This window comes from Astatotilapia calliptera, chromosome 14, assembly GCF_900246225.1.
Source record: "Astatotilapia calliptera chromosome 14, fAstCal1.2, whole genome shotgun sequence".
NCBI lineage: Eukaryota > Metazoa > Chordata > Actinopteri > Cichliformes > Cichlidae > Astatotilapia > Astatotilapia calliptera.
The window spans coordinates 20,208,758-20,233,553 of NC_039315.1; the positions used below are offsets into that span (position 1 = coordinate 20,208,758).

At 36.3% G+C, this 24,796-nt stretch overlaps 1 protein-coding gene across 4 annotated transcripts in view; it reads left to right on the forward strand.

Moving 5' to 3' along the window:
* Positions 1-24,796, forward strand: part of LOC113036260 (leucine-rich repeat and fibronectin type III domain-containing protein 1-like protein) — a 205,031-nt gene that overhangs the window by 64,079 nt on the left and 116,156 nt on the right. For all 4 annotated transcript variants that reach the window (XR_003274436.1, XR_003274437.1, XM_026192476.1 and 1 more), the window contains exon 2: positions 23,807-23,910. The gene's annotated coding sequence lies outside the window, so the exon portion shown is untranslated. The remainder of the gene's footprint in view (positions 1-23,806; positions 23,911-24,796) is intronic.

A 24,796-nucleotide genomic window follows, 5' to 3' on the forward strand; every position in this document is an offset into this window, starting at 1 on the left:
GCTTATTTAGTGCTTAATTATTATTAATAGTCTGTATTAATGGGTTTAACAGTATCTCACCTTGATTGCACCTGTGACATGCACATCTGAGTTCTGGCTTATTTCTTAGGTTACCGTGGTTCTTATGATGGGAGAGCCATTGATTCATCAGTCTTAACTGATTTCATGATCCATCCCTCCGTCTTTACTGTTTCACCGTCTCCATCAGTCACTACATGCAGACTAGAAAAGAAAAAAAAAAAAGAAACAGGAATTCACAGTTTTGACTAAAGGCAGTTCAATATTTTGCTTTGAAATTATTACTTAATATTTTACTCCAGGATTAAACTGACACTATGAATCAAGGCAACTTAAATACGTTGAATACATTGGGTCTCATCACAATGTTTTAGTATATAAAGAGGCCAATATACTAAAGTCAAGGGAAAGTCTTACCTTTAAGACAACACACAAAAATAAATATTTTGAATACACAAAGAAGTAAAACAAAATCTTTCCTTTTTGCCACATGACATCTTCCACGGAGATGCTCTCTCTGAGACTTTTGTGTTGACATCTTTATTTACTTAATTTTTAAATGTCATGCATACAGCATTGTGATCTGGATTGTAAAATATGTGTTTATTTATATTTTTACTGTTTTCGGTTAATACCTTTTGTTTCATTACGCTTACAGTATGTACATTTTTGAACACGACTATTTTTTTATATATTAGATTTTTGAATAACTTTGTCTTAATGAATTAAATGTATTACATTATTTTAAAATGATAGTTTTTGTATATTTCACGTTCAACAAAGCCATCCTGGTTGATTGTTTTATACATTGACGACACCTGACTTGATGTTAGAAATCCATATTTCACTTACAGAATGAGAGATGAAAGAGATTTTTGCTTTTGAAGAGTGAGGGCATTATGATCGGTCACATCAGTACGCTTTTGTTTTTGCTGTCTCTGCAATGCAGCATTTGCTTCATTACAATTTCTTGAGCTCGGGGACAGCGCGGCAGTATTGCTCGCAGGAAACACTTTCGGCAGCAGATTCTTTGATGAGAAACATTACCCAAATGTGTTTACTTCCCTCCATTTTTACAGTATATGTCATAAGTGCTCAGAAAGCTTTGCTTGCATATTTTTACTTCACTCACAGCAGGTATAGTGGCAAGGAAATAGAGTTTAGAATAAGGTGACATTATGGCAATATTGCAGTAAATGTCAAGAGGGATAACTCACTGTAGCGTAACAGTGTGAGATTCTTTGGACTGAATTAATTTTATTGTAACGAGCGAAAAAAGTGTTTGTTAATAACTAATTTTGTTTTCAGTTGTTGTAGATTAAATTAATACAACTTTAGGCTCTCTCTGAATAGATGGGATAGACTGCATGTACAGATAGAGTTAGACAAAGTAATTGGATGAGAGAAGAAAGTAAAGTAAATGAGAGGAGTGGCATCTTAGCATCTGCTATCCTACAAACTCTATCAATGATAACGTACTACACAAAAAGAGTCATTACCAAAGTACAACAGGAAGTGAGAACAATAAAACATGTGAAAACTAACATGTAGGCAAAAACAAGTGGGAAAAGAAATACAGGAGACACTATGAAAATGAATATAATGGAATCGAAAGAATATCATTGAAAACTTGTACAGAAGCCAGAAGCATGACACTTACATGATAGCACCTGAAGGAACATAATACTACAGTCACACATGTTACACACACCGCAGGCAGTGTGTGTGCGGGAGGGTGGTGGGGGGCTATATCATGAATATATCATCTAAAGCCAATGTATTATTTAATCAGTGTGGTGAGTGTGTTTTTGTGCCGAATGAAAGACGGAGCTACTCCGAGCAAGCCTGTTTCATCTCACACATGCAGCTGTGTTCCTCCCTAAAACACACATATTCACATACAGGAGAAGCTGTGGAGTCTCAGCAGGAGTCCTGACAGTTCCACTGACTAATGATTTCTCTCTCTTCTCTCTCAGCCAGGTGTAGCCTACACCAGCGGAGATCGTCAGAGTAAATCAGCTGTTTGCCATTCTCAGGGCAAAGCTTATTCTGTTAAGCTGTTTACATACACCTTTAAAACCTGACAACTGAGTATTTCAGAGATTACACCTGCGAATGCTTGTGCACTCATCTTGACTCACCAAAACACTCAGCGGTCCACTGGCGTGAAAGAAAACTTGCTTAACTAAGATGTACTCGTAATAAAACAGAGAAGAGATAAACAGTTACTCAAATAATGATATAAGGAGCCAGGATACCTCTATGAATTTTGCTATAATGAATAAATAATTGTCTGAGTTGTAGTAAGGTTGATGACATGAACTGTAGTTAAGATTTTTGCCTCTTTACATAACTTAGTTCTTAAGTTTAAAAAGAACGCGCTGAGTCTTTTACTAGTAAATGAGCTACTCATTTTAAAGAGCCGCGATATGTATTAACTATGTATTAAATTATGTACACTGTTCTGATAATTCAACACTTGAAGGCTCCTACGCTTTTGACATTAGCCTTCATAAGCACAGTTTTTTCTGATTTTGAAAGCTGATTCTGCAGTTGCAGATGCCGCGTGGAAAAGGGCTTTTCTAAGCTAAGTCCCTCATATATATGCCTAATGTGATTTAATGTTAATAGTGTGCCCGATATGAAAATTTAATTGTAAAGTACTTTGCCGAAAGCCAAGCAGGACAAGACATTTAAGTCCTCCATCAAAAAATGTACTTTCACCAAAGACAGTAAGTAGATGGTAGAAGTAAGGGAAAGTCAAGTAATCACAACAGTCATTATTAGCCCTTTGGGCACTGGTGTTATTTTCATCCAATTTAATGGCAATTACCCCAGTAGTTAGTGAGATATCTTAGTTTCCACCAGAGCACTGGCTAGACCAACTGGCACAGCCATGTTCAGAGAAGGCAGTAGGTAACATATAAAGCATAACAACGCTGGATTATTGTAAGGCAATGGACGGCTTTCCAATAATGCAGTTCAATGAAATATTGATCTTGGAATTAGTTGGCCTGATGTCAGTTGATTAAACTTAGGATAAGATTAACTCTGATCGGATTAGGTACTCTGATAATCGTATTGATGTTGCAAGGATCTTATCAGTGTTCCCAATTACTCTTCATAACACTATTAAAAAAGAAAATGAATAGATTCAATTTAATATGGGTAATGGATAATGATTCACAGTATTGTGGCACTTCCTCATCTGACAACTGTACCGGTAAGGAAGGTGAGATTTAAAGCTAAATAAACTCTGAATAGATATCAGGAATCTCAAGCAGTCATCTGTGAGTTCTATTTCTGCAACACAGTTGGTAAGTGGATGGAACTGATGCCTTTAAAGTGGGTGGGTTTTAACCTCTCTGTGTATAATTTCTGCTGCATGAAAAAAGCAAAACAAAACATGCTTTGGATATTATCCTGTCATCCGCGCTCTTGGCTTACAGCTTGGGTACCACACAATAGCTGCCCACTGCTCCTAGCACTGAGGATGTTGGTAAATCTAGAGAATAGATTTCCCTACAGGCAGGAAAGCTTATCAGTGAGGGTGTAATCGCTGGCAAAGCCATTAACAGTTAATTACTCTTGATTTTGCTCATTAGAACCTTTTCATTGATGCCTGTTGATTTTTATTAGTTTTCTATGTACCTTTTCCTTACTTGAAATGGACTCGGGGGGGACAATTTTGCCGCCACATTTTTTTAAGTCATTTGGAAATCTTAGAATTCCAGACTCCCTGAAGAAATTGGTCCTTTTTCACTAGTAGCAATTCTATCAGGTTTTTTTGGTTTGTTTTTTTTAAAACCCTGTTATTATCTTGCCATGTGTCGACTGTAGTCTGTAGTCTGATGTGTTACTAAAATGTAAGCAAAGTAGTCTTTGTTAATGAAACCTCAAAGAAAATGGATTCAGTTTGTTTTGGTTCTTGTTTTGTTGTAAGGAGCTTAGAGATTTGACTTCTTTTGTCACGCTAATAATTTATCCTACAATATGATGAAATTATTTTGCGCCTCTGTGTGCTTGCTGTTTTAAAACAAATTTCAGGTTGGAGGGGCACATAGGATCACTTTAATGGGACAGCTTGCTTCACCACAGGCCAGCTGGAATCTGATCAACACATACACACACACACACACACACACACACACACACACACAGACACACACAGACACACACACAAACACAAAACTTCTCATAAAGGGTTGTTTTTGCTATCTCCGAGTAGCTATGGTTGGCATGATAGAATAGAAAAAGGGGCAGTAAGAGAGAAGATATGGGAAATACAAATTAGAAACCTTGGAGAGAGTGGATATAGTTATATGCAGAAGGTGGAAAGGTCAGGAAAGAGGTCAAGACAAAGCACTTGAGGACACAAAGCAATTGAGTGTCTGAATACTAAATTTAGTTTCCTTGTTAGTATCATAAACCTGTAATTCTGGATAATGTTTTCACCTAAGTCATTAAATGCTCATATATGGGTTTCACTTGGCTGCCACTGACTCCCCTTAATCTTGAAGATGAAACGTGAAGAGTTGTTTTAGTATGACTGTTAACTGTTGCAGCAGCCTTCCAGACTAGTTAAATCTCTATTCACCAACCACTTCAGTGACTCATACTTGAACTGTTACTGCTGAAAGTGGTTACTCGACTGTCTGTGGCTGGCTGCCTGTGGAGCTGAATCAGCTCACTCTTGTATTTTCAATTGCTAATAGGCAAAAACAGCAGTTTAAAAGAGCTACTTGGTACAGAATGAGCGCTTTCTAAAATACTAACTTTGTAAATATAGTTATTAAAAGTAACTATATTATGGCTATAGTATGTCAAACAGAAAGCAGAGTAGAGCATGGTTGATTGAAATTCAGTGGTTTAAACATGATGGAAGGAGGTTCATGGGTAACGTGTCATGTAGAAAAAGTGAGCTACTCAGTCAGCGCTCATTTCATCCGTCTGTTAAACCTCTGAAAAGTCTCTCTTTACGTATATCTTAGTCCAATACTTTGCATTAAATATGAATCTCCTTTTTAGCGGCCATATGTCAGTGATCTTTATTTTGGCCATGTGTCCAAGCATTTAAGCACATTGTGGTGGCAAAAGAATTAAATTAATTTAACATTTGCTTTGTGTTTTGTTTTTTTTTAATACTTTCGGGCTCCAGTTGTGGAATATGGTGGCACTAGAGGAAACCTGCAAATCCATTAAAACCTTTTCTCAAGTCTACTGCAGTTAATTAGCAATGATGGTAATGGCACTTCAAGTATTAGGTTAGATTTATGACTTAAGCATTTGCTCCAAAGTCAGTTGTCTCTGGAAAACAAATGATTATGTTAGCTTTAACAACACTCACCAATAAAGGTTTCCTAATCCTGGTTTGACAACAAGTTAAAAGGAACCTAAGTTGTGTTGTTTTGCTTCTAGCTATTTGAATTAATAAAATGCATACTGTACAGCTTCATAGGTTTCATATGTCTCCAGAGCAAGTGTATAGTGAACATTTATCCATGTGCATGTAAAAACATTAAAATTGTTATAGACAATAACAAAATGCATTAAAGTTAAATGATCAGTCAATGTCTAACTTTATCACAAAATTATCAGACTCTAATCCAACCAACGATGACAGCCACCTGTCAGTCATCAATGCCTGACTGTCATGGTGGTTTATGGGAAAATTTTATGTAGGCAATTTTAAAACATTCTGGGAAGCGCCTGATTTAATTAGAAGACAGGAGATTCACCCATTTCTCATGCTGCAGCAGGGTACACAATAGTTGCCAGTCCATTTAGGGCTGACACCCACACTCGCAGCCAATTTAGACTCACCAGTTAACCTTATACACATAACTTCACAGTGTGGGAGGCAACACGCAGGCGCAGATTCCACAGCAAAAGGCTGACCAGGAGGTTCAAACCCAAAGCTTTCTTGTTGTGAAGTGACAGTGCGACAACTGCACTACTATGTTACCCACTTAAACGTAATCAAAATAAATGCAGCTTCTGACCTGTAGAAAGAATGTGCAAGTCTAAATGAACTGTCTGAATGAATGTAGCTATCAATTCTCAAAGCAAAGGCCAATAAGGAGGAGTGGCAGCATTCTTAATAATCAACCCAAGACCTCAAATTGGTTGTTAATCATTTTAAAGGCACAATCTTTGCTTCTCAGATGCAGAAATAACTTGTTTATCATTAACCTGCATCTTCTTCTTAGTTTTCTTTCTCTTTATCTGATTGTAGTTACATTTGCTTAGAATAGAAGTGGGCCCTTGAGACCTTGCAGAAAATTATTGAAGGCCTTGCAAATTTTGTGAATTTATGCACAGAAATGGTTTGTTTGACAGGATTTAGAGTACATAATAGCATAGAAACAGCATGGGTGAAAGTCATCATCAGTCTTGTCATTGCCTCAGTCAATGGATTCGTCTTTATTCTTCTCGTGCTAATACAGATATCAGTGCTTCGTTTGACCCTAGCAGTTAAAGCATATCTTTTGGATTTGGACACATTAAGTTGGTTTTAGTCATATTTATTAAATAGATTTAGCTTTGTTGATTTAAATTCACAGGCCTCACTCACATAAAGTTATCATGTGGTAGGTATTCCCTTTCACTTTATATGTAGGTAAGTTGTATTAACAGAATTTACTGCATGCATTTCCTTTGCTTTGCAGTAATATGTTAGATTCAATTCATTCATTAGCACTACAAGCATTTATTAAAGAGACAACTCCCTGGATTACTTTAAATTTTTGTTACTGTGAAAGGTTATAAAACCTTAGATACATGCACAAATTTAGACTGCAGCTGTTTATTTGTTTTTACCCCTTATGGACTATTTCTAAATAACTCAGAATTGGCTCTAGCTGCATAAAAGAGGACTGGCAGAGGGTAGCAAGGGAAAACTTGTCCTCACTGTCACAAAGAATTTATGTAAAGGGAACTATTGAGCTTCTCTCTTTAATTCTATAAGGTCTTTTCCTCACGATGTAAAGTGTCTTGTGAGTTGGTAACACATACAGGAAACTTCAACATTTTCTTCACCATGCATTTGCTTCTGATCCCAATTATTGTCCATTCATGAGGCCTCAAACATTGATGCATTTCTTCAATGTTGCATCTGTTCAAAGCCAATTACTTTGTTACAGTGTGAGCTTAAAATTAATTTTGGCCTAATTTATGCCAGGTCATATTAATAATATAATATTATGCATAATGATAGATCATCCTCCTTGCAGTTCATTATTTAGTTATTTCACAAACATGAAATAATTACACTCTTTCTTATTTCATTTTATCTTAATCTTTAATCTTGATTTTATTTGAATATCACTTTTGAACTTCAGATGTATACATCTTAAGGCCACACTTTCTCTTAATGTACAAATGTATGACACCTGAAAAGGATTAAATTGAATAGGCAGGCATTTTTATTTGGCTTGGGTTTTGGAAAATATTCACAGATTTAATGATTAAGTCAGAAAATTCACTTCTCTAACAATTGTGCATGTTGTTTATGTGCGGGAGCTCTTTTTCTTTTAAATATAATGCTCTCACTGTAAACCCTAAATTTAGTGAGCTGCTGCCTAATAGTGGTAACCATTAAATCACAAATAAACATTATTTTTCATGTCAGTCCACCCGTCCATCGTCCTTCTAATCAACTTGCTCTTTGAGGCACAGAAGCTCAGAAAACAGCCCATTAAAAGCAGAATAAAAGAGATAAACAAAATGAGGTTCAGAGGATAGCAGCAGAGATGGACAAAAACTTTAAGCAATGGGCACATGCAAAGAGAAACAAAGACACAGGCTGGTGGTGACATGCAATATGCTGCTGTAAGGTAGAAATCTAATGTGGAATATATAAATAAACTATGGGTCATATCACCGTGAGTGTTAAGCCTGCTATTGGATTCTCTGCTCACCATTGACATTATTGCTGAACTGAATTACATCCAACATAACTTGGCAAAGGCCGTGGAAAGTGCGATACTCCTAAAAATTATGTTGATTCAGAATAAAAGTACCAAAATAAAAAGTAAAGCAAAGCTTCTTTTATCAGTTGCATTCCTCGTCTCCCTATCCATTGAAGATGGATGAAGATGATGTAGCGCTATGTTGTATAAAGTTCAAAAACGAAAATTAAACTTAAGGAACAAAAAAAAAAAAAAAAAAAAATACAGCACTGTCAAAGTGACCTAAAATAACCTAAAAGTCTCCAAAATATGACATAAGCCATAAAATATCACTGCAAGAAAGAGACCAATGTTAGCCTTTCCACACCTACTTCTCATCCCACACCGGATGCACTCTATCACCTCCATCTTGAACTGCAGCTGGTTTGGAGACTGGCAGTGAGCAGGAGGGTCAGTCCAAGCAGAACCTGCAGCTAGTGGAGAACTGCTTCATGTGCCACTGTGCAGAGCTCAGCAAAGCCGCAGAGCAGGGAAGGATTACTATTGCCAGCTGTAGCCCAAGATGGTGGAGTTGGAACTCTCATCACAAAATACTTAGCAATGAAAATACTTGCAGAGGATAAACTTATAAATGGTTTTTCACAATTACTATAAGAAATTACTCGCATATGCCTTTAGAAAACTACAAATTTGTGCAATCACATCACAATTTAAGTGCTTCATAATAAACACATTTGTGTCCTTGAAGTGTATATTTAAAGGGCCCTTCTAACAACTGTCTAAATTCACTGCCTGTCATCTCTTGTCAGACACCAAAACTTCACACACAGCTCTGGTCTGTAGTGAATCCAACCTGAGCTGATTTCCTTATACTTTATGCGATGCAACGATGCATGCATACATACATGGCATAAAAACATCTTCAGACTGCCATACATAAAGAAATGCTTTTCACCTCCTCCAGTCTATAAATTCATTCTCAATAATGCCTTCTGTGTGAGCATATTCATCTGCTTAGGCTGTGTCTCAGACTTGGGCTGCAATACATTTTAAAGTAATTCAAACGTTTTCTTTTTTTTAATTCTCAGCTGTGCCTCTGGGAACTTTGGAAAGAGCACAATAGGTAGCAGCCACCAGGAAAAAGCTCTTATACAGTTACTTCAGACTTTTTAATTTACCTGTATAAACTCTAAAAACGTAAATTTGATACAGAAAATGGAATACATGTTATACAATTATTTGACCCAAAGCAAACTGAAGATAACTAAAACATTAAGCAGTTCTGGACACTCTTAGTGGCTCTTCAGTTATTATTTTTTTTAAATTGTTATTTAATTTCGAGTAGAACTTCTTAAATATTATAACTTTTGGAGGAAAAAAGTCAGAGAGGTATGTATTAACCACTATATGTGTGCTACTCAAATGCAAAGCACAGCATCTTGATGCAAAGTATATATTATTATGATGGCAAGTCGTGCCCCTCCAAGGGACAAAGCTCTCATTTTTAAAACAAACATGCCTAAAAAAAAAATCTGCTCTGTGTATATAAAGGCTTTTCTTCACTAATGACTTTCAAAATATTTTTTTCTTAAAAAGAGAAACACTAGAACAGAAACAAGATAACATTATCCTCAACTCATAATGTAAAAATAGCTTGAGGGTTAAGAGATTGCCTCTGTTGAATAACATATAAGTTAGGGTGCATTAACAAAATCATTGTCTTTATATGAGGCTGTGTGAGTCTAATCAAACATATTAAGTGGCCTCTGCCCTTAAGCCATTTTTTGCTTGCAAAGCAGAGATTATTTAGTAAACATTGGAGAATTTTGTTTTAGGAAATGGCAGTCTTTTGAGAAGCTTTGCCCAGCACATAGCAGCCTGAGAGCTGTCCTACAAGTGCTTATGCATGAATGCCCGTAATTTTGCAGATAAATGCCCATTATGTGCGCTTATCACAACCCTGAATGTAAGTGTCTGTGAATGCGCTTGGCAAAATAAGGGATCCGCATGTCATGGTGGAAAGCATTCAGTGAATAATTAAAAGTTGAAAGGGTCATGGAGAAGGGTATGCCAGTGGAAGAAATAGAGAAAACAGAGATAGAGGCAGGAAGCTACAGAAAGGAGAAACTGGAGAACATTCGACAAAAGATAAGATTTTTTTTAAAAAGAAGAAAGTAGATAGCATTCGGGAGATACATCTCGTTAATGTGAGGTACAAGGGATTGTCATGATTTAATCATATTCATATTTGATCACTGAGCATTACTGAAAAGGTTCCATCAATTGATTCATAGTAAACCATTTTGCTTAATTTCCTAGATGCTATTGTCATTCATTCATTTTCTCACCATTGCATTAACCTTTGACATGTCAGTGTCTTTAAAGTATTAAAAAAAAGAAATAAAGAAATAAATACAGAGGACTGAAACAGAAGGGGGGTGAAACAAACACACTAAGATAAAAATAAAGATAAAAAAGAGAGGAGGTCAGGAAAATAACAGTGAAAAACAAACCAGAGACGTTGAATGAAACAGTGAAAGACCAAATTCGCCCATTAGATTGCACAATAATGAGGTGTGGGGGAAGTCAAGTGTTCAGGAATGGACAACAGTATATATGATGTGTCTTAGTGGCCATAGCTCACTGCAGCAGTGTGTGTCTATGTGTGTGTGTGTGTATGTATTTGCGTGTGTAAGTGGAAGCTTTTTTATTAGTGCCAGCCTCCTTATTATCACTGCACAGACACATACACACATGTGCTGGTGTGGGATGGGCAAACAGATAAATGATTAGCACTGACCACAGCACAGTGAAGGGAAGAGATGAGCAGATGTCGGAGACAGAGAGAGAAAAAAACAGAGGGGAGTGAGACAGAGGTGTGGGAGGAAGGAAAAATTACAGCCGTGACATTGAAGAAGGGAGGAAAGAAAATCTATATAAATGTACAAATGGCAGTGCAGAAATTGAGGCACAGGGAACAGGCTGAATAAAACATATTAAAATTAACTTTAAGTTTAGGCAGTAATTATAGGATCTCTTCAGATAGATTAGTGTGAAATGCACAAATGAGGAGGTAATAGATAGAGAATGGAGCAAAAATGGAAGGCAGGCAATTTGAGAACAATGTGATCAAGTGAGGAAAATAGAGTTAGAAAGGGGAAAAGTTACAGAAGGGGAAACAGATGGAAGGAGATATCATCAAGTACTGACAAGGATCAAAGTGTAGGCCATGGACATTTTCAAGGGAACAGAAATCTCAGAAACCTAAAACTTGCATTTATTGCAACTGAGAAGTTCTGTATCTGTGCTATCCTGGAAAAATCTGACAATCGCACTGAGATATGTTTAGTAATAGACAAGCTGGAGTACTGGTGATACTCCGTGTCAAAATTTGGACAGTGTTCAGAAATTTGTGGCCGAATTCTCACAGAGTGATTTTTCCTGTGATGTGTGTATGTAAATGAAGTGATTGGAATATAAAATTTAATTATGCAGAATACCCTGGCAACATTTTAACTACCATTTACAGCCACAGCTACAGATGATAATATTGGCCAGTTGGTTATTTGTTCAGTGTGGTCCAAGTTGAAATAACAACCATGAAATATTATACAGACAGTGGTCCAGATACCCAGGCGATGAATTATAGCTATGGCTATCGACTGACCTACTTTGTGGAGCAAACACACATAGACACACACACAAAGTTTTCCCTTATTTGGATGTTTAACTTGACATGCTAGTACTATGTCCTTTTTTCTGTTTTGCTGCAAAACATTTTCTTCCATTTATGCTGTTAATGATACAACTCAACAAGTGTTTATTTCACAATCTGACAACTCTAAAGACTTCATGACCAAGGTTTTGTTAGACCTATTTCACACAATACACTAAACCTGAAACATTGCCTTTATCTTAATGTCTGTCAGGGCCTAAAGCTTTTTTTTTTAAGTTATAGGACTAGAATAGAGAGAGAATAGAAAGCGCCTTGAGGCGACTATTGTTGTGATTTGGTGCTATATAAATAAAATTGAACTGAATTGAATTGAATAAAGTGAGAATGTAGAGAGAGCAATAATAGATGCTAGAGTTGCAATGCTATCTAGGTCTAGTTAGCTCTAAAACCCAATTTGGAAGACCCTTCCCCCCTAAAGTTTCATCTACACGATCGCGTTTCCCAGCAGTGGGATGAACATAGACCACACAAAGTCATGACAATTTTCCAGCTTCAGGCAAATAACTGGCAGAAAACAGTTGCTGGTGATGTGGAGGTGGCGTGTCTTGAGATAAATGTTTCCCAACTTGGTAGTTGCAAAAGACTGAAGCAACTACCAATGAGACCACAGTATATTATTGATTAGCATACAGTTCAAGAGGCAGAAAATTAGTTGGTCACCCAGCTAATGATGGAGAAACTTCTAATGTGGTTAACATATGTAACACATGTACAAGTGTCTAGTTGAACTCAAACCATGCTATTTTTTTCCAGACCCAACCAAATTCTTTTCTTTAGCAAGGAATCCTAAAATCCGCAATTTTTTCCAAATTACATGACGTATTAGTAATTTGTTATTAGTCAATAATCCATTACTTTACTTTTTAACCTCTTGAAAGTAACTACCTCATTTCAACACAAGACTCCATTAAGGATAACATTTCCAAAACCTAAAACCAAAATCTTTCAAACAGCAAAGTAGCTCAGAGCAGTCAGATAGCACTTCACTGTGTAGCTGTTTGTTTAGTTTTTTTCTGTGTTGTGTACTAAATATTGTGTATTTGTTATTCTAATATATTTTATTTATTTAATAAGTATTCTTGAAGTATACATTGCAACATGTCTTAGGCTCTAAATGTTGTGCTGTATCATATAATTGTGTGGTGCATGGCTGACCTAACAAATAATCAATAAAATCAAAAACATAATAATAAAAAAATAACTGAAAAAAAAATGGATGGCAAACACACAAGAATTTCCTCTATCTCGTATATATAATGCCACAAGCCTGTTTATCCGTGCTTGATATTTCAGATGCAGAGTGATGCTCAGTCTGGAGGGGTTTTGCTCCTAGCCTTTTATTAACACAGTTGGAGTTTCTTCGAGAGATTTGATGCATTTGATGGAAGTGGAATAATTATTCAGTTTAACATTCTTGCCCTTGTCTACAACAAAGACAAGTAAATAGTTTCGTGTGGACGAAACAGCTGCGTTGTCAAAAATACTCGTTTAGGTGTGAATGTAGCATAATAGAGTTAGTATTTTATTATATTACTACCTGTAATTTATTGCAGATTACTTGTATTTGCTTAATTGTTTACTAAATGTTTGAGGTGTGAAATAAACCGCAATGGAGCAAAATAAGGGTGTGTATGATTGGAGGATGTGTTTGTGCATGCATGTGCGCGTGCACGCGTGGGATTGGGGGGGGGGGGGGGACATTTTTCTTGTAAAACAAAGGGGGGCCTAGCAAAACAAGTTTGGGAACCACTGTACTAAGGTATGTTGGACTAAGGTTTCCTAGTCAAAACTGGCTGAAGGAAAAGAAATTACTTGCATATATTTACAACTGCTATTCCCTTTAGAGACAAAATGTTAACATGTGCTGTGATATAAATAAAAAAAATGACCACTATACATTTAAAAAGGAAATAAAAATACAGAAAAAAACAATGCAAAGCTAATTCCAAGAATGAGAATCTGTACATGTTTTATGCAATATGTCTCACCTTCTGCACCATTCTTGTTTTGGAATGCAGCTGCCCCTCTGTTGGTCTTCCTTGGTCTCTTGTGTTCTGGGGGCCTCTGGATGTCTGGAGTTTTGATCTCCTCCACACCTGCTTCACGCCCTGGAGGACGGGGCTGTGGCCCCCCCACACCCTCTAGCAGATTATTACATGAAGGAACCTTTTAAAAAAACAAAAAACAAGCGCGTCCATGCTCACAGGTGTACACACGGGTGATCACACCCACAAACTACACCCTTTTTGGCTCCTACTTCAAAGCACACTGTGTTCTGTTGATCTTATGTGCTGCACAATAATGTTTAACATTTAGTATTTACTGTCATATTCCCAAATAGATTAAAGCCACAAAATAACCATGCTTCTGTTATCTATGCCGTGGACACATTTTACTGTAAATAACACAGAAGTGTTTCAGATAGTATGATATGCTAATGATTTTGTTTTTAAATAGTTCATTAAAAAGCAAAAATGTGTAGAATTTAGTGTTATGTTTTAGATTGTCTCAAAATATATTTGGGATTCATTGTTTTAAGTTTGATATTGGAACGCACCATTTGCTAGCAGTGGTTGGTGCTGCTCTCCCAAAGTGGATTAGCATTAGGGTTAGCATTAGCACATATGACGACTTAGACCTCAGAGGGTTAAAGAATACTTATTTTCTTATATTGAGGAATAGTGGAAATTGATGCATCAAACAACATTGATGCCTAATCTGGTGCTTTTACTCCATTTAAACAACATCACACAAAGAAAATGGAATTAAAAATGCAACATCTTTAAAGAACAGTTTGGAGATGCTGTAACAGCAAAGCCAAAGTGACATTATCATGCTCATACTCATACACTGAGAATTACACAAATGTTTTCCAAAATGTAGAAGGTTTATTGTATGTTTTGCACTGTAAGGCAGACACAAATTTGAACAGACATGTGCATTATGTCTGTTCAAATTTGTCAACTTATCGCTTACTATTTTGTAAGATAAATGTTTGGAGATGTATCTTTGTGGTTATATTATAGGCTGCTGTGTTTAGATAGATCCATCCCTTCCTCCCTTCTAATCTCTAATCCCCTGCACAGCTGGGGCACAGTGTGCTTGTCTGTCTGTGTGTGTGTGTGTGTGTGTGTGTGTGTGTGTGTGTGTGTGTGTGTGTGTGTGTGTGTGTGTGTGCGTGTGTGCGTGTGTGTGTGTCTGAAAGAGTGAGGACGTCTTGTTTGATGATATGTTTTTATGCATATATAGGCCATCATTAGCAGTTTATACAAGACAATAGAAAATGGTTCTGACACCGCCAGAGAAATGTATTTCTAATACTGCCACTATGTTTGGTCTATTACAAAGAGATAAGGAACCAATCAAATTTTTTTATTTTAGTGCAAATCCAGTGTTGCAGTTAAGATGTGTACAGAAACACCTGGCAATTACAAAGATTCGTTTTTTTGTTGTTTTAATTATCAGAGGCAACCTTTATACTGCATTTCAAAAATTTGAAATTTATGTTATTATTACTTTTTATTATTGTATTTAAAAACTTAAAATTTTGTACGTTAATTATTCAATATATGGTATCTGAAATATGCGTTTATTTTAGTCATTATCTCATATAAGTTTTAGCCACATGATTATAAAAAAATAAGAAATTCAGCATTTCACCTTACTAGAATATATCATTTCACCTGTCGGTCTAGTTTAGTACTTATAACCACAATGGACTGGCATTGGGGATGGTTGCTGATTTTATTTTTTTTTTCAGATGACAATCCCCAACACTCTCCAAAAGGAGCAGCAACAGATGGTCAGTGAAAGGATTGCCATTTCACAGAGTGTTGTATCAATGTGTAATAATTTACTAAGTTTACTGGAAGAGAAAAGTGTGGTAGAAAAGGTACACAAGCAATAGAGATTACGCAGCCTATTCAGGAAAGAAGCAATTTAGTTCAATTTAATTCAATTTTATTTGTGTAGTGAGAAATCTCAACAACCATCCCCTCAGGGCACTTTGTATTGTAAGGTCAAGTCCCTGCAATAACACAGAAAAATCCCCAACAATCATATGAGTCCTAAGCATCCCAGAAACGACACAGAATGTCATAAAGTCAAACATAACTTTTAAAAACACCGGTATAGGATCATAAGGTCCTGATGGTAAAAACAAATACATTTCCGCAAAATGACGTCACTTCCGGTTCCGGGCAGGTCATGGCGGGCATGCGATAGTTCGCGCTGATGGACGTAGGAAGTGTTACAAACAGCTGATCGGATCGGCAAAGCCTGTTTCTGGAATATTATGTTTTTGTTGCTGCAAATGCTTTTTATGCAGTGGAAGGAAACTGTGACCTAGGGCAAGCTGATGGCATAAGATGTAAGTACAACTCCTCTGGTTTCATATGCAAAAAAAATTATTGTGCTAGCTTACGTGGTTGCAGTGCTACCGGGATTTAAAAATAGTTGCAAAACGGAGCGTGCCCGCTTCCACCGGCTTTAAAGGGTTAATAGGAAGAAACCTCCAGCACAATCAAGCTCAGGAGGGACAGCCATCTGCCATGAATGGCTGGGATTGAGGGAAGCATGTTCCAATAAATCCAGAGTCAACACAACGACCTACCAGAGCTTCATGTTTCCATGTGCTGATGAGATTTATGGAGATTTCTTTTTTTTTCAGTAGTATTTAGCACCTCACCACAGTGCCAAAGCTATTACCAACACCAAGAATACAGACAAGCTGAAGGCCCTACAACATAGGTTTCTACTTGCTACATTCAAAGCACTTTATAAAACATGTCTCATTCATACAAACACTTTTTTGTATATCTAAGAGTTGTCTATCTGAAATTCACTACTCGTGTTTCAGCATCGTTCACAGAGAGCCACAAACAGCACCTATACCTCACCTCCATGTCATTCTACATGGGTACAATAAAGTGAAGAATCCTCAACGTATGTTTAGTTAAAGTGAAGTTGGACATTTGTCAGAAATTTACATTTCTGTAAATATTTTTTCCCTTTAATTTTTTGGTTTATCTTATCAATAATTTGAGGTACTGGATTTAGATTTTTCATGAGCAATGAGCCATGATCAACAAAATGAAAACAAAGTATTGACATATTTAGTTTTACATATTACAATTTTACCGGCATTAATTTCCAGTGTCTTAGATGAGTTTCACCATGAGTTACACCATATTTTTCTGCTCCACCAGTCTATTTCATGACTGTCATTCGTCCCCAGTGTATGACATGCATTTTGTTGTTTTAGCTTACCACAACCTTACCTGATTTTGCAACAGAAGTTGCATGGTGTGTTAAGGACTGCATTGCAGGATAAATAAATTAGATTTTAGAATTTGGCGCTTAAACTCAAGTAATGCTGTCTGTACATGCTTACTTTAAGCTTACCTTATCAAAACTTAAATGATCTCACGCTTCAGATTATTATTTTCAATCAAATTTAGACTTGATAAACACTAAAGTAGGTGTAATGAGGGCATTTTGAATATTGACAGTGATTTCTCAAGATAAAAAGAGCGTTTGTAATTTTGTTGATTAAATGCAGTTCATGATTAGTAAACCAAGGGAGACATGGTAGCAGCTTCTCTTCATCTCTTCTGCATTCTGTTTGGTGTTTGTCATTCAGTAGAAGAACTGTCTGCAATTTTATACCTTTATCCTTCCTTTCTTGCTATTTTATCATTATCCTCCATTAGAACTGCGGTCAATAATACATTTTCTTATTTACAGCCCTACCCACCTTGACAAGTAGATTAGTACTATGTATTCCCCCTAACAATATAAAATTGAACCCAAAGACCCAGGCACTTTCTTTCCTCTGTACTGTGATAGCTAGTCTTGATAATACTTTATCCCACCAGCCAAGGCAAAGCAGTTGTGTTTTGGGGGACTGATAGCTGATCCCAGGGTTTACTTATCCCAGTTGTAATTTATTATTTAAAGATTTAAAATAACACATATTGTTCCATTAATTTCAAAATATGTTTAAATAAAACGTATAACTTAAATGCCTGTAAGCGCATTATAGACAAATGATTGGGATTGGAGGAAGAAGAGGAAGTGTTTTTGGCTCAGTTTCATCATGACCAGAGAGAGCGGTTACTCAACAGTTTTTCATTCCTCGATGGATCTCAGTAAATTAGTCCAACATCTTTACCTCTATCTCAACATAATTACCTCGGACCAGTTACTCTGATGTGCAGTCACTAAAGTGGCTTAGCAGATGAGACTGTAATGGGACAGAGAGTGAGAGTGGGAGAGAGACAGAAAAACAGATAAGAGTATGCCTGTGAATCAGTATCTGTATGGCAGCGTGTTTATGTTGTGTTGGTTGGACTGGAAAGCAGAGCAGATGGGTTTATAATGAGGAAACAGAATGATTCTGATAATGATGACCAGATAATTATACCACATCTGAAGAAGGGAGGAAAGCAGTGGGGGAGTGGAAGTGGTGGTTTAAAAACAGGCTGAAATGGATGAGAGAAAGAAGAGTGCATTTACACAATGAGGGGTTAAGAAGAGATGGATGTGTTTCATGAGAAATGTTAAAAGAGTAGAGTAAAGAAAATGAGATGAAAGCAGGACACTCCATTGATAGAAAGAACGAAATGTCTTTTATTATAGTTTCAAGGTCTGTTAGGGTCCTATTTTAAGTTGAGTAATGCTCACCTCCCCTGTACTGAATACTGAATATGTTTGAATTTTTTGGTCTTGGAAACCTTTCAAAAAGACAGATTAATTTATTAATGCATTCTGTGCAGGTCCATAATTAAGCTACTTTGGATGCATACCAGTCAGACCAGTTTCAACTACTAATACTAACACCATCCCAGCTAATTCACCCAATTCATCTGTGAGTCATAAAAAAATATTGAAATTCAATATACAAGTTATATTCAAAAGCTATATTATTAGTTGATAGGATCTGTCAAAAGGTTTGATACCCACCAGCTCACCTTCACAGAAAAAGTGGCAAAAGAAATATAACACCTATCCTTTTTATGGTTAAAGTAACACAGAGTTCAATAAAATGTAAAACTGCATATGTGTGTTTGTGTGTGTGTGTGTGTGTGAAAAAAAAATATACATATATATATGTATACATATATATCTGTATATATATATATATATATATATATATATATATATATATATATATATATATATATATATATATATATGGAAAAACTGTATTGGAAGACTTCTGTCATTAGTCGTTTCCTGTCTCATTACATCTGATGAAGGAGTTATAATGATTTGCATGGAATGCGGGAGGGTTAACCATTACCTGTAATCTGAGATTTTAGCTAACTATTTAGCTAACTATTCCTACTGTTTCCACTCTGCTCAGTTTGCCGTGTTAGACTCTGAACTTTGAGGAAGCCAACATTCTCTTTTTGAGTAAATAAAATATACAGAGTAAATATTGAAACTTGAGCATAAGTTGTTATATCTTTTTGTGAACTTTAAAGACGTATACTGGTAGTATCAACTGGCTCAAATTTAGAGGTTGGTTAAAAATAAACAAGTGATTTTATGCAATTGGACTCTGTGATTCATTATATTATATAATTGACCAGTTTACTTTGCACCTGCCAAAATCACTTACTAAAATATCCAAACTGTATTTAATACAGGTATTCCCTTCTTTTAGTCTTCAACAGTAAACAGTAAAGCTTGAAGCTTGTACGTGAGTATTATTGTTTTAATGATTCTAATAGGTTGCTCTAGGCCATAGAATTAACAGATCCCCGAGGTCTATTATCCTGGCCAATAACATAATTTTATGCAAAACTGGCATTTTACCAAGTGCAAGGATCAATCAAGGAGAGCTGCTGTTAATGGGTGTGGCTGGTGGCTAAACTTAATTAACAGGGCTGCTCAGATGAGTTGGGTCATCAGAGGTATGGAAACCGGATGTAGGTAGTTAGAGCTATGTGTGTCTCTGTTAAAATGGCTTCCATTTCCTATTAGAATAAGAGTATTAAGATCTGACCCTTTTGATGGAGAGCTGTTCCAAACTACCTGTGTGGTAGCCATCACATATCCAGGCACAAACACATGAACACCTCAAAGATGCTCATTTTTATACGTTCTACTTTATACACACACTTTGCTTCTTCCCTGTCTCAGTCATGATCCTACACACCCAAAACCGCACGCATATATATGCACTCCAACTCACTGACAGGTCACTTTACCACCATCTAATGTATCTAGTGCAGAGTGCAGATGCTAAATATAGAGGAAAACTAAGCAGAATATCAATGGCTCTCAAGATCCTACAAAACAGCCGAGCAGTGATTCAGATAAAACAATAAGGCAGGTGCAAAGCATGAGACCGAAAAATTATTAATGGTAAGTCTGAAATAGGTTTATCTTAAAAACTGCCTTGTTTTACATGTAAAGGTGTATACGGATAATAAACAATTTCTAATAAACAAAGGGAGGAGTATATTTCCAAATCCGATGTGGAAAATGTGTCAAGCTTTTTAGAATGTAATTTAAAATGCAATGTATCCATGTTAACACTGACTTATAGTGAAACACGTGACTCATGTGGGTCTTTTACATTTCAAATAATAGATCTTGTTGTTGGTAGGCATCATCATTTATTTCCTGTACTATCTATTTCAAAGTTGGATATTTTTTTAACCTTATAATATTATACTCAGAATTATAGTAATTAATAACAGCAATAACCCTAAATCTAAGACAACTCGGGAAGGAACATATTATACAGTGCTATAGGATCAGGTTGAATTTATTCATTCAGTTAGTGTTGTGACCTTCATTTATTGTTTTCTGTTCTCCTCCATTTTCTATGTATTTGTTTCATCATTCTTTGTTTACGCTAGGCATTTGTACATGAGCACAATTGCACATGCTGTTGAGTTATGATGAGCAAAATAAACACTGCCCTTTGAAAGGTCAGAGAATCTAAATGACGGCATGAAATGAAACACAATAGATCCAGCCAACACGTTCCTGTTTATTTGAAAAGCAACCACTACATTATGGGAAAATTAAGGGATGAGTGATTATTTGACAAGATTCTGGGAAATCTGGATTCCAGAATTCCCGAGCCCTTCATTAGTTGTTGATGTCAAGAGACTGCTGTGAGTTTGCACAGTACTGCGTGCAAGGAAGTAAGAGCTACACCTCATAAAAAAAGGAGCAAATTAAACAACTGAATAGCAGAATTCTGTAATTCAATGGGCTCTATTTATAATTAAATTGATAAGATGAATTAAGTAATTCCACATTACTAATTATAAATACACGCTGGGAAATTATTACTTTAAGATTGAGGATTATTTTTACCTCCCCTAAGACTCACCAGAGTTAACGCATTTTCTGGTAGGATTTTTTTTTTCCTTTTTTGCCTATTAAAATTGTCTACTTTCAAATGAACTACACTGTTTTTGAAAAGCTGCTCAGCTAAAGCTTGCTATAGTTTTCTCTACCTCATTTAAGCAAGTAGCACCAGATGTAAGGGCTATCATAATGCAAAGTATCCCCTTGTGTATTATTGTTTTGATTGTTTTGATAGTAGAATACAGTTTTTTTTTAAAGAAAGCAAAGAAAAACAAAACATGTTTAGCTTAAAAGGCCACATAAATAAAAGGAGGCAATCCAAAAGGTGTTTGTGTGTGTATTCCTGTTTAGACAGCTTTGTGAGGACCAGAAATTGGTATTCTACTATACTTGTGGGGACCAACAGTCACTTGTGAGGACACACAAGGTCCTCACGAATTTGAAGGCATTTTTGAGGCTCAGAATGTGGTTTTAATATCAGGGTTACAATTAGGTTATGATTAGGTTTTGGGTAAGCAGCCAGGGAAAGAATTATGTCAATTAGATGTCCTCACTAAGTGAGGTAAACAAGAATGTGTGTGTGTGGGGGGGGGGTGTTCATGAAATTACATAATTAATACTTTAACTGTCAAACAGCCTTTGTTGTGTGTGCTTGTGTGCTGTCAGGTAAACTGCAACACTGACGTGTTAGTCATGTTGTGCATACAGAAAAAACTTCGATGCTGTCGTTGCTCTTTGACATGATGTTTCAAATCAAGAAAAAGCTTAGTATGGTATTTTAGCTTTTTGGTCTGCATTCTTCCATCTGAAGAAAGTCAGGTTGAGTGTCTACAAAATGATCAGTTGTCCCACCGTTGTGTCACATTGCTGTTCCATGTCTTAGTGATGAGACGCCTTTGGGCCTGTGATGTGAGTAATGATTTTCTAATAACCTGCAGCTTGTTAGCTCAGCTGGCTTGGGAACTGACTGCCAAAGTGTCTCCGTCCTGTTTGATGTGTGCGTCTGTGTGTTTGTGTACACTACCAAAACACAGAAGTATGCACTGTCATTTTCAATTTGATAACACTTTGATCAATGTTGGACGAATTGTTAAAAAGTGACATAATTTCTGCATCGCTGCCCACATTTTATTATGCCAAAAGTATTTTTAGTTAAAGCATTGAACATTCACATCACGCCCTGACTTCTAGGCTTGTGTTCGTCATGGATGTAATTGGTAACTTGATGTCGTGTTTTAGAAAGCTTTTGGTATAGATTAACTTTGAGATAAGTGGAAAAAAATATAGGGTAGCAATGAAAGAAGTCCTCCCTCTTATGACATGAAAGAATTTACTGTATATTTAACTTATAATGGCTGAGACACAGTGTGACTGAAGATGCTTGTTAAAGTATATAATAGGTTTACAGAGTAGTCAAAGTAAAGCCGTGGGAGGTTTTATATTTCACATACCCGCATTAGATGGTGGTAGGTTTAGACAGTTAAGCTTCCCACCATGGTTTTTCTCATTTGTACTAAAAACTGACACATGCAAAAGGTAATCAATATTTTCTATAATGGCAAATGGATTGTCTTTAACTACTGTCACAGGAAGCTTTAGAAAATATTTGAACTGCCTCCCTCTATAGCATGAAGAAAATACTGATATCCAAGTAAAATATAGTAGAGCTTCCTGAAAAGGAAACTAGTTTTCTACTTTTTAGCTCTCCAGTTCATAGAGTGTGTTAGTCTATACAGTAGTATCAATTAAATACATGCAAGTATTTAATAGATTCCCATTCATGATCCATTAAGGTTTAACCCTACTGACTTGGATCATCCACAGCTGTTTCCTGCACTGCTACTTGAGAATGACATTTGTAGTATTGATATGACATTTCTTAAAGGTGCTTTATACAACATTCAGAATCACTGGACTACAGAACAAACAGACACACTGCTGACATCTATCCCATCCCTGTACTGGATTTCTTTTTTGTCCTGCTTATTTCTAATAGACATTACTGAGCTACTGTGACATCACTATGAGCTTTTAAAAAAAAAAAATCATATATAGTGTATAACATTCTAAATACAGGTAAATTAAATGGAGAATAGCACCCGCTTCTCAGTTAGACACATGGTGTGAAGCAGAGAAGACACAAAAGTAGGAGACAGAGAAGCGATGATCTCTTTAAAGACAGCAGCAGAGACTCCAAACACTGAGATAAAAAAAAGGCGCAGTCGATTCACTCATGCATACATTGCAAATTTCAAATATGTTTTTGATGTTGTATCAGTGTTTAATATCTCACATATAAAGCTTGTGAAAAACTATTTGATGGATTACTATAATATGTGGAAAACATATTCATGCAAACATTTCCATGCTAAGTTTTACTCTGGATTTGGGGATGTGTTGTGATTGCTGATGTTCACAAAGGTTTGCGTGCAGCACATCCCCTTACTGGCTCCTGAATAGCCCTTTACCTCAGACACAGTTCAGTGTCAGTGTATGCGGCTACTAAATTAGCCAAAATAGAACAACAAAACTGATGCCAACAATTACCCCAGTGAAACCAACAACTGATGGCCAATCGCCATTGTGTTTGTCAATTTGCCCCACTGGCATCCTAAAGTGTAATCACGTAGTAATTGCAGATTATAATTAGCAATTATTCATTCATACTTCTCAGTAACTTACTCAGCTACAATTCTATGAACTAGATGTTTCATAAAGGCTTTAAATTGTCACCAATGTCAACTTTGGGGATATCGCTATAAACATTTGAACTCTAATATTGTCTTTTTTTTTTTATTCTTTTCAACAGGTCTGTGGATCCAGCTTGCTGTTCTGTCTTGCTTTTCTGTCCATCTACCTGCCACCTCAGTTTATCTTCATGTTGAGTCTTAAAACACAGAACACCAGATAGAGGTAGGCATGGCTTTAGCTACAGCTTTAACTGGTATTTGTTGTACTGTAGAGTTTTAAAGTGTGCTAACTGAGGTTGCAAAAGCGGCTCATTTGGGAGCTGTGACACTGTTGTTTTGCTTTAATTACACCTGAAACATACATAAACAGTTATTGCCAATTAACTTTAATAAAACTTTAATGATCCTCTGGGAAATTGGGTAAGTATAGGATATTACATTAAGCTCTAATTGATATCATTAGAACACGCTCACACACACACATATACATCCATTTTTGTTAGGTTTGCTAAATAAACTTCAGCTGTTTTATGGTTTCTTTTCCTCATACTTTCAAGTTCAGCAGTAAGTGAGACATGCTGCAAGCCTTGGTTTTCTTATGCATAGTGAATGGGAAAACAAGGCATGTGCCCTTGAGTGCACAAATTCACATGTGAAAGTAAAGTAATTTGTGTGTGTGTGTGTGTGTGTGTGTGTGTGTGTGTGTGTGTGTGTGTGTGTGTGTGTGTGTGATAAGAGCAGTGTTTTTTTTACTCCATTTTTCTCTGCCTGTATTGCAGGCATATTAGGCACACTGCTTTAGGCAGTCAGACAGCTACGCCAAGCAGGGAGACTGCCCTTGCTGGCCCTGATACAGGATAGAAGGACTATAGATGGATGGATGAGAGATAAATAAGTTATCATTGTAAAACATTTGCAGATGATTAGCTGCCACATGTCTGCCTTTATCTAAAATTCCATTATATTTTTACATTATATACTGTCTTTTACTAGGGTGTTTGTGCTTAACAGAAGCATAACCTCAGTGTTTATTTATTAGTTTTTGTTTTTAGTAGCAATGATTAAAAACATACTCTGAGCACAGGTCAGTAGTCATTCAGTTGCATCCA